Below are 8,396 nucleotides of genomic sequence, written 5' to 3'. Positions count from 1 at the left end.
ATGGCAAAGGCATAGAAGCAAGCATAACATGCAAAGTGAACGCGGTAAAATGAGCATAAGGTGATAAATGGTATAGAGCGCATAGCCATGTGAGAGCCAAGTAAAAGAAATGCACAAAGTTCTTACGTGAAGGGAACAGTGGTAAGAGTATTCCACATGATCCCAAATCATTATTTCTCTCAAGAGCTCGTTTTGTCAACTCATGGGATTGTGAAGTTGAGAAGTATTCTTGAGTACCTACAGAAAACAAAGACTTAGGGAAAATTGTGTGTGCGTGGTATATGTACACATCATCCATTATGATGCGCACGTGATTGTGTTGGTTAGCACCAAATATCCAATGCTCAAATAAATGAGATGCATGATATAGGAACATGTCATCCATCATGATGGGTTTGTTGTTATGTATATCATAACAGAGACTCAAATTGTGTAATGAATCATGAGAAATATGTAGAGCATTGTTATTTATGGAATGCATATGGTGCACACAATCATGGGAATCATGCAAAGCATGGAATGCATCAAAATCTCCTAGTATGTATGAGGAAACTATGGGGGTCTCCTCATGAGCATTTGTAAAAACATCACATGGAGAATATTGACAACATCCAAAACAAAGAATATTTGGAACAATGTGATCATGGCATGCCATAGTAGATGAATTGCGCAAATTATGTAAAGGAAGCATGTCAATATCATCACATGAAAACAAAAGCCAATGACCAGCATCTCGTCATTGAGGCCATAAGTGCAAATGGGATTTATTTTAATGGGGCATGCATAGTTACTATGTTGAGATTGAAATGATGCAATGTGGGAGATCTCACTCATACCATATGACAAGTTCAATGGATTTTCAAACATGACGTGACCAATAGAATTTTCACATGATATCCTATGGAGCATAGAATCACAACTAGTCAATTCAACATGCTCATCATCATATTCATCATAAATGGGAGGCATATCAAAGCAAGTAGAAGATATAGTATGTGATGAATCCATATGGTGATCAACATCATGCAAGCAATCATTGTCAAGATAGTCCACTAGTGGGACAAGAGAAATACCATCACCTATGTTGCTTTTAGTGCTCGGCTCATGTGTTGTAGGTGAGGTTGCCAAAATTGACACTTGGTCAATAGCTTCATCAACTTGATGGTACCATGTGGGGGGTGCATCATCGTCCATCATGGCCATCAGCTTTCCCATTGGAGGTATGGACTCGTCGAGGATTGGCGCTTCTTGTTGTTGGAGATCTAGCACCAAAAAGGAAAACACACTCGAAGTAGAGGTTAAGTCGTTAGAAATCATAGTGGCCTCGCATGGCCTATCAACTACCTCACTCACTAAGTGTTGTGGCTCACTCACTCCCTCTTGGATGCTCTCACTCGTATGGTCGGTGGAGTCACTCAAATGGTTCTCAACCTCTCATAGGATGTGTGGCATGCTCTCATGTGTCAGTCTAGTGGTGGTCACCCTCATACTCTCATAGGAAATGCACTCAATGTCGTATATGGTGGAGTGACTCATCTCACTCATGGGGTGGTGGCTCTCCTCACATGGCAATGGCGGCATCTCGTCATATGTGGGTGTCAGAGAGATGTAGGTGCAAATGTCTCCATGCTCAACTCCTATCACCGCCATGGTTGAAGGGATAGTCCCATGCTCAACCTCCTCATCCATAATGCATCCAAAGATGAATGCCGTGGGATGTGGCAAAACATCACTCTCCTCCAAGATTGAAGAGAAGGTCTCATGTGCGCTCGCGTAGCTTGACTTGGAGTTTGAGTCCAATATGGGCTCTGTCTTCATGTTGTTGAAGAGGTCCGTGCTCGTCGCCGTGGTCGAAGGGGATGGCCCTTGCTCGACCGTCTTGTCGTCGTCTTGTTGTAGGAGGCCCATATGATGTGGCACCTTGTAGCTCATCTCCCTGAACGAAGGATATTTCCCATGCTCGGCCATCTTCCTTGAGGGGCTTCCGAAGATGGAAGTGTTACCCTCGCTCGTAGTTGGTCGCCTTGTACTTGATGATGTCGATGTAGGCGTACTCATGGGAAGTAGGTGAAGATGTCGAAGTGGAGGTCGTAGCCATAGCTTTCTCTTGGTGGTGCTTGTCTCGCGGTCTTCTCTTGTGCTCACGAAGGTTGGTCATAGCTTGATGTAGAGCTTGTTGGGACTTGTAGGTTTGAGCTTGTCGAGCATCTTCATGATGATGGTGGCGTTGTCGTGCTTGAGCTCGTAGTAGATGTCTATCATATCCCTAGTTCTGGTATGCTCAAGGCTCGCTAGGCATGTGTGCATCATGTTTAAATTTCATTTAAATTTGAAATGGGGATTTGTAAAGCCCTCAGAAATCATTTCTAAAAATGATCCAAGTAAAAATTGCTCCAAAAGGGTCCAAGAAAATGCTCATGTTGCTCTCTGAAAATATTGGACAGAGATAAAAATCAAACCAGTATTTTAAAGAGCTCATAAATATTTATTTTGGGCATTTGGAATTAATTCAATAATTATTTGCATTGGATTTATATTTTATATAATTCAAATATGATCCAATAATTCTGGAAATTGTTGTGGGGCTATATATTCATGTCACTAGTCCATACAACAATTTACAGAAGCTCAAAAAATGATTTGGGTTAAAAATCAAATCAAAACAGAGTTAAAGAAAATAGGAAACAGAAAATAAAAGAGAGAGAGAGAGAATCGTACCTGGCCTCACCTGGCGGCCCACCTGCTCTGGCCCAACAAGCCTGCCCAGCTGACTGGCCACACCAGTCATCCCCTACCTCGCGACAGTGGGCTGGGGCGCGTGGCCTCCGCACGCCAGCGCGCGCGGCCACCTCCTGCTTGCCGCCGCTGCTACTAGAGGGCGCCAAGAGCGCCACGCAATCTCCTCTCCCTCACTCGCTTCTCTCTCTCCCCTCCCCTGTCTCGCTCTCTTCACCACGCCCGAGCACCATCGTCGCCACCGCTCGCCATTGTCGCGCCCACCGCCATGACCCCGCCTCTCCGACAAGCCCAAGAGCTTCGCCGCGTGTTCCTCGTCCTCTCCACCAAGACACACACCTCGGGAGGCCCTGGAGCGCCGCCTCGCAGTCGTCTTCACTTCCGGCCGCCGGAGATCGCCCACACCGTTCTGCTCGCGTTCGACCTTCCCCGGGCTCGCTGAAGACCTCGCCGGATTCGCTATGAGCTTCTGCTCCGCTTCCCCCTCTCCGTTCCGCTATTTCCGTGCCGTAGCCCTGCTACCGTCGCAACCGCGAGCGCCTCACTGCCAGCCATGTCGCAGCCATGGCCAGGGCCACCATTGCTAGCGCCCGAGCATACCACCATGCTCAGTGCAACGCCAGGATGCCGTAGAGGCCCTCCGCAGCCCCTGCCGTGCCCCGTAGCTCGATTCCGCCCAAACCCGTGCTCCGGCCGCCGCCTGGAGCTCATTTCCGGCGAGCTCTGGCACCCCCGCAGCCTCCCGCTTGCTCCAAATGACGCGGACGAGCTCCAGCTCCTCGTCCGTGGTCTCCGCCGCGCGTTTGGTTGCCGGAAGGCGATTTCCGACGCCTCCGCCGCGTCTGGCCTCGCCGGCGTCGAGTCGCCGACGGCCTTTGACCCCGCTGACAGGAGCTTTGACCTTTCCATGGGTCGCCGACGTGTGGGGCCCGACCTTGTTAAGTTTTAGTTAGGATTAGTTTAACAATTAATTAAACCCTGTTTAACTAATTGGGTCACTCACGCGTGGGCCCAACCCCATTAACTAAACCAGTTTAGGTTTATTTTAAATCAGGATTAGCCACAGACACTGACGTGTGGACCCCACACGTCAGGTTTGACATGGTCAGCCGCCTTTGACCTGTAAGCATGACGCTGTGCTGACGCAATATATCATTTTCTGGTATTAATTTAACTCAGGAAATTCCAGAAATTGTTATAAACTTCAAAGGATTCATAGAAATTCAACCGTAGCTCAGATTGAAATAATTTATATATGAAAAATGATCAGAAAAATTCAATCTATCCATCTGTACCATTTTCATGCATGACAAACCAACCTATACATGCTATATATATGAAAACATATAAATGGCATATTTAAGAGCTTAATTTGGAGTTGCCTTTGAACCCTTGGTTCAAATGGACTTCAACCAAATAAATGCTAGATGCATTAACTCAACCAACATCACATACGCATGCCATGTTCATGCATCATATTGTTGCATATGATTGTGTTTGATTTCCGACACCGTTCCTTCTCGATAGGTTCTGCTCCGGAGTTCGATCCAGAGTACCTGTCAGAGGAGCAGTGCCCCCCTGTTGATCTACCAGGCAAGCAAATCCCCCTGTTCATTCTGATACAATCCTACTCTCTCGCTCCTGCTCCCATTTATTGCATTAGGACAACAACGATTCAACTGCTACTTTATGTTGCGGTAGTTGAACCCATTCCTCTGCATGACCTGTCATTGCCACACTAAATAGTTAAAACCCACTAGCATGTGTAGGAGTTGATTGAGCCATGTTGTGTTCCTACCATGCTTTGCCTGTTATTGCTTAGAGTATCTCAGGTCTGATTCATTGGGAATGAATTGGAGTGCAATGCTATGTTCTGATGCTGAGGGTTAAGTGTGTGAACACGATTTGGTAAAGGTAGTGGTAAGAGGCCACGTAGGAGTACATGGTGGGTTGTCTCACTGAAACCGTCCTTAAGCACTGAGTTTCGTGTATGTCGTCCAATGACTAGCTACTACCACACATTGGAATTCTTAAGTGCCCCTCTCGACTTATTAACCAACATGATCTCTGGCCAGGAGTTGCAAATAGTTTCTGGTGTTTGTAGGTAGCGCTATTTTCTACCGATTGGCACCCGGCAGGGAGGGCTCGGAACAGACTAGGCACAGGTGGCACGGTGTACCAAGTGGCACACGGATGGTGGGCTTGGGAACCCTGCTCCCATCGTTTGGGGCCGTGAGCGACACCCCGGCCGGATCTTCTTTCGGATGGAACCCGAATAGGCGATAATCCTGGACTAGAGTCTTGTGTGGTTAGTCAGCTCATGGCCGACACCCTCGCCAGGCTTCCGCTTGAAGGTTGCCGAGATACATGACGTGTACATGGTGATAAGTGGTGAGAGCGTGTGTGAAGAAGTACACCCCTGCAGGGTTATCATGATCTATTCGAATAGCCGTGTCCTCGATTATGGACTTCTTGGATGCTTATGTGGTACATAGACAACTTAAAGTGGATACCCTAAAATGCTCAAGACACGTGTGAGTGCTATTGATGGCCTTCTCGTAAGGAGACAAGGATGAATCCATAGTAGTGTATTTGATGTGGTGTTTAGTGGACTCGTGTGCGCTGCCTCACCTCAAAGAAGTTTCTCGTTGTCGTAGAACAGGATAGCCACTGAGTCAAAGTTGGCTTGATGCAACTAAACCCCACATTACCTTCTTGATACAAATGCATGTATGATAGGATCTGATGTAAGTCCTGCTGAGTACCTTTGTACTCACGTTTGCTTTATTTATGTTTTGCAGGTGAGACATCTGTCTCACTAGTAGTACCACTTGGACTTCGACGAGTAGCTTGTTACCTCAGCTACGATCTTGTACCCTTGGGAGGGACTTGTAGATAGTCAGGCTTCCCAGCCTTTTTCTTTTGTAGTTGTCTGTACTCAGACATGTAATGCTTCCGTTGCTTGTATGCTCTGAATGATGGGTCATGTGACCCCTGTTTGTATTTAATGCTATGTGGCTCTTCTGAGCCTTTATCTATATGAGTTTGCGTTATGTTGTGATGCCATGTTGTACAACACATACTTGCATGTTATGCGTATGTTTGACATGTATTGCTATGTGTGGGATACGACAATCTAGTTGTTTATCCTTGGCAGTCTCTCTTATGGGGAAATGTAGTCTAGTGCTTCCTTGAGCCATAGTAGTCTTCTACAGCCTGGTTCACCGGAGTCCTGCTAGCCCAGCACTACTACTCAGGACACTTGACTGGCCGGCATGTGTTTCACTTCGTTCCTATGTCTGTCCCTTCGGGGGAATGTCACGGGGTGACATCCGGAGTCCTGCCTAGCCTGCTACAGCCCGGATTCCCCGGAGTCCTGTTAGCCCGGTGCTACAGCCCGGATTCACACACTGCTGACCGACACACTCGATGTGAATCATGTATGCCTGCCCCCATAGGTTAGTGCCGCTTTGGGTTCACGACTAGCCATGTCGGCCCGGGTTCTCTGCCATATGGATGCTAGCGACACAATCATATACGTGAGCCAAAAGGCGCAAACGGTCCTGTGCCAGGGTAAGGCGACACCCATGGGGATACTGTGCGTGAGGCCGCAAAGTGATATGAGGTGTTACCGTCTAGATCGATGTGACTTGGAAACGGGTCCCGACAGTTTTGGTATCAGAGCCTGACTCCCTGTAGGATTACCAAGCAAACCTGGTCGAAGTTGAGTCTAGAAATTCTTTAGCTATATAGGGGAATTGATTGTGGAACGGAACGTAAGGCTCTTTTTACTCCTTATGCCTCATGCCTGTTGATCTGAGTCATCCTATATTTCCTACGGGGTTAAGGAACTAGGCTTTCTCTTCCGTCTATCGGGATCACGTGCTACTACTCCGTAGTCTCTAAGGTTTGGTTGATCTAAGTCTTATCCTAGTTTGAGTACCTCCGGTGTAGCCTGTTTAGTAATATCTCAGAACCTTGAGTGATGATGTTGAGTATGGTGCTACCCCGTCTTTTGCAGAATGTCTCATTTTGAGCATTTTACTGCCGTTATGCTGCCGGATTTGTCCTAGGAGTTCAAGAGATAGTATTTTCCTCGTACTATATTCTACATCCTTATGATGATGCTGAATCCATCCTTGTTTCCTTGGTTGGTTCTTCAGGATGTCGTCAGTTAACCAAAGTTCTGTTGCTCATAGCCGGAACCACGGAGATGGTAGGGATGAGGATCCTCCCGACCAGCCTTCGTTGGCAGAGTTCATGTTAGAGATGGAGAAGAACAAGCGAGAGTCTAACCGCTTGTTAGCACGTATTGAGGAGAACACCTCCCATCAGCACAAAGAGTCAGCGACCATCTATGATTTCATTGGTCTGAAACCACCTACCTTCCATCATTCCATGGAACCACTTGATGCAGATGACTGGCTCCGTAGTATCACACACAAGCTGCGTTCTGCGAACGTAGCTGAAGGTGACAAGGTCACCTATGCTGCATATCACCTGGAAGGTCCTGCTAGTATTTGGTGGCAGAACTATGAGGCTATGCTTCCAGCTGGCCAGATACCTACCTGGAGAGATTTTACTGAAGCCTTTCGTGAACATCACATTCCTCAAGCCCTCATTGATCGCAAGAGAGAAGAGTTTTATAGTTTCACCCAGGGTGAGATGGCTGTTGATGCTTACAGTAGAGAATTTGAGAAACTCGCTCGCTATGCTTCAGAAGAAGTGTCCATAGACGCCAAGAAGCAGGCTAGGTTCCGGAAGGGTCTCATCCCCAAGTTGCGTCGTGATCTCCACTTGCACCATTGCAATACATTCTAGGCTCTTGTGAACAAGGCCATTAATGCGGAGACAGCTCATCTCACTTACAAGGAGTCTCGTAAGCACACCCGTGATTTGGTTTCCTCCTCCGGTTCTAGTTCGCAGAAGCGCCGGATTTGGGTTCCGAACTCCGCTCTTCCACCCGGATATTCACCGAGGCCATCTTATGTGGCGCCTCACCTAGTTCAGCAATATGCTCCACCCAGACCTATTGGTAGACCCCTTGTCAATGCGGGTCCACGTCCAACTTCGGGGATTTGCTTCACATGCGGAGAGCCAGGACACTATGCACGTGACTGCTCTCAAGCCAACTATGCTCCACCCCAGCCCGAGAAGTCTATTGGTCGTGGTAAGCCATCACGCAAGATGATTAGTGTCAAGTCAGCTCCCACTGAACGTGGACATGTGCATCACGTCTCAGCTAGAGACGCTCATGATGATCCAGATGTCATTCTTGGTACCCTCCTTGTCAACTATCATCCAGCTTCGGTTCTATTTGATACCGGAGCATCTCATTCCTTCATTTCCGAAAGTTATGCCAGCTTGCACAACATATCCTTTTGTGATATGCCCTCTCCACTAGTAATTCAAACTCCTGGATCCAAATGGCAAACTTCTAGTGTAAGCCATGGTAATGAAATCCTTGTTGACAGACTTGTATTCCTTGCATCACTTATAGCCCTCAAGTCTATAGATATTAACATCATCTTGGGGATGGACTGGATGAAAGCTCATTATGCCAAGATTGATTGTTACACCAGGTCTGTTCAGCTTAAACATCCATCTGGCAAGATAGTCACTGTCTCCACCAGAGTTGCAAAGCATCAGCTCTATTCTCT

This window comes from Triticum urartu, chromosome 5A, assembly GCF_056163025.1.
Source record: "Triticum urartu cultivar PI428250 chromosome 5A, HENAU_Tu73, whole genome shotgun sequence".
In the NCBI taxonomy this organism is placed as follows: domain Eukaryota; kingdom Viridiplantae; phylum Streptophyta; class Magnoliopsida; order Poales; family Poaceae; genus Triticum; species Triticum urartu.
The sequence above is the reverse complement of the archived record's forward strand: the minus strand, read 5'-3'. Positions refer to the sequence as shown.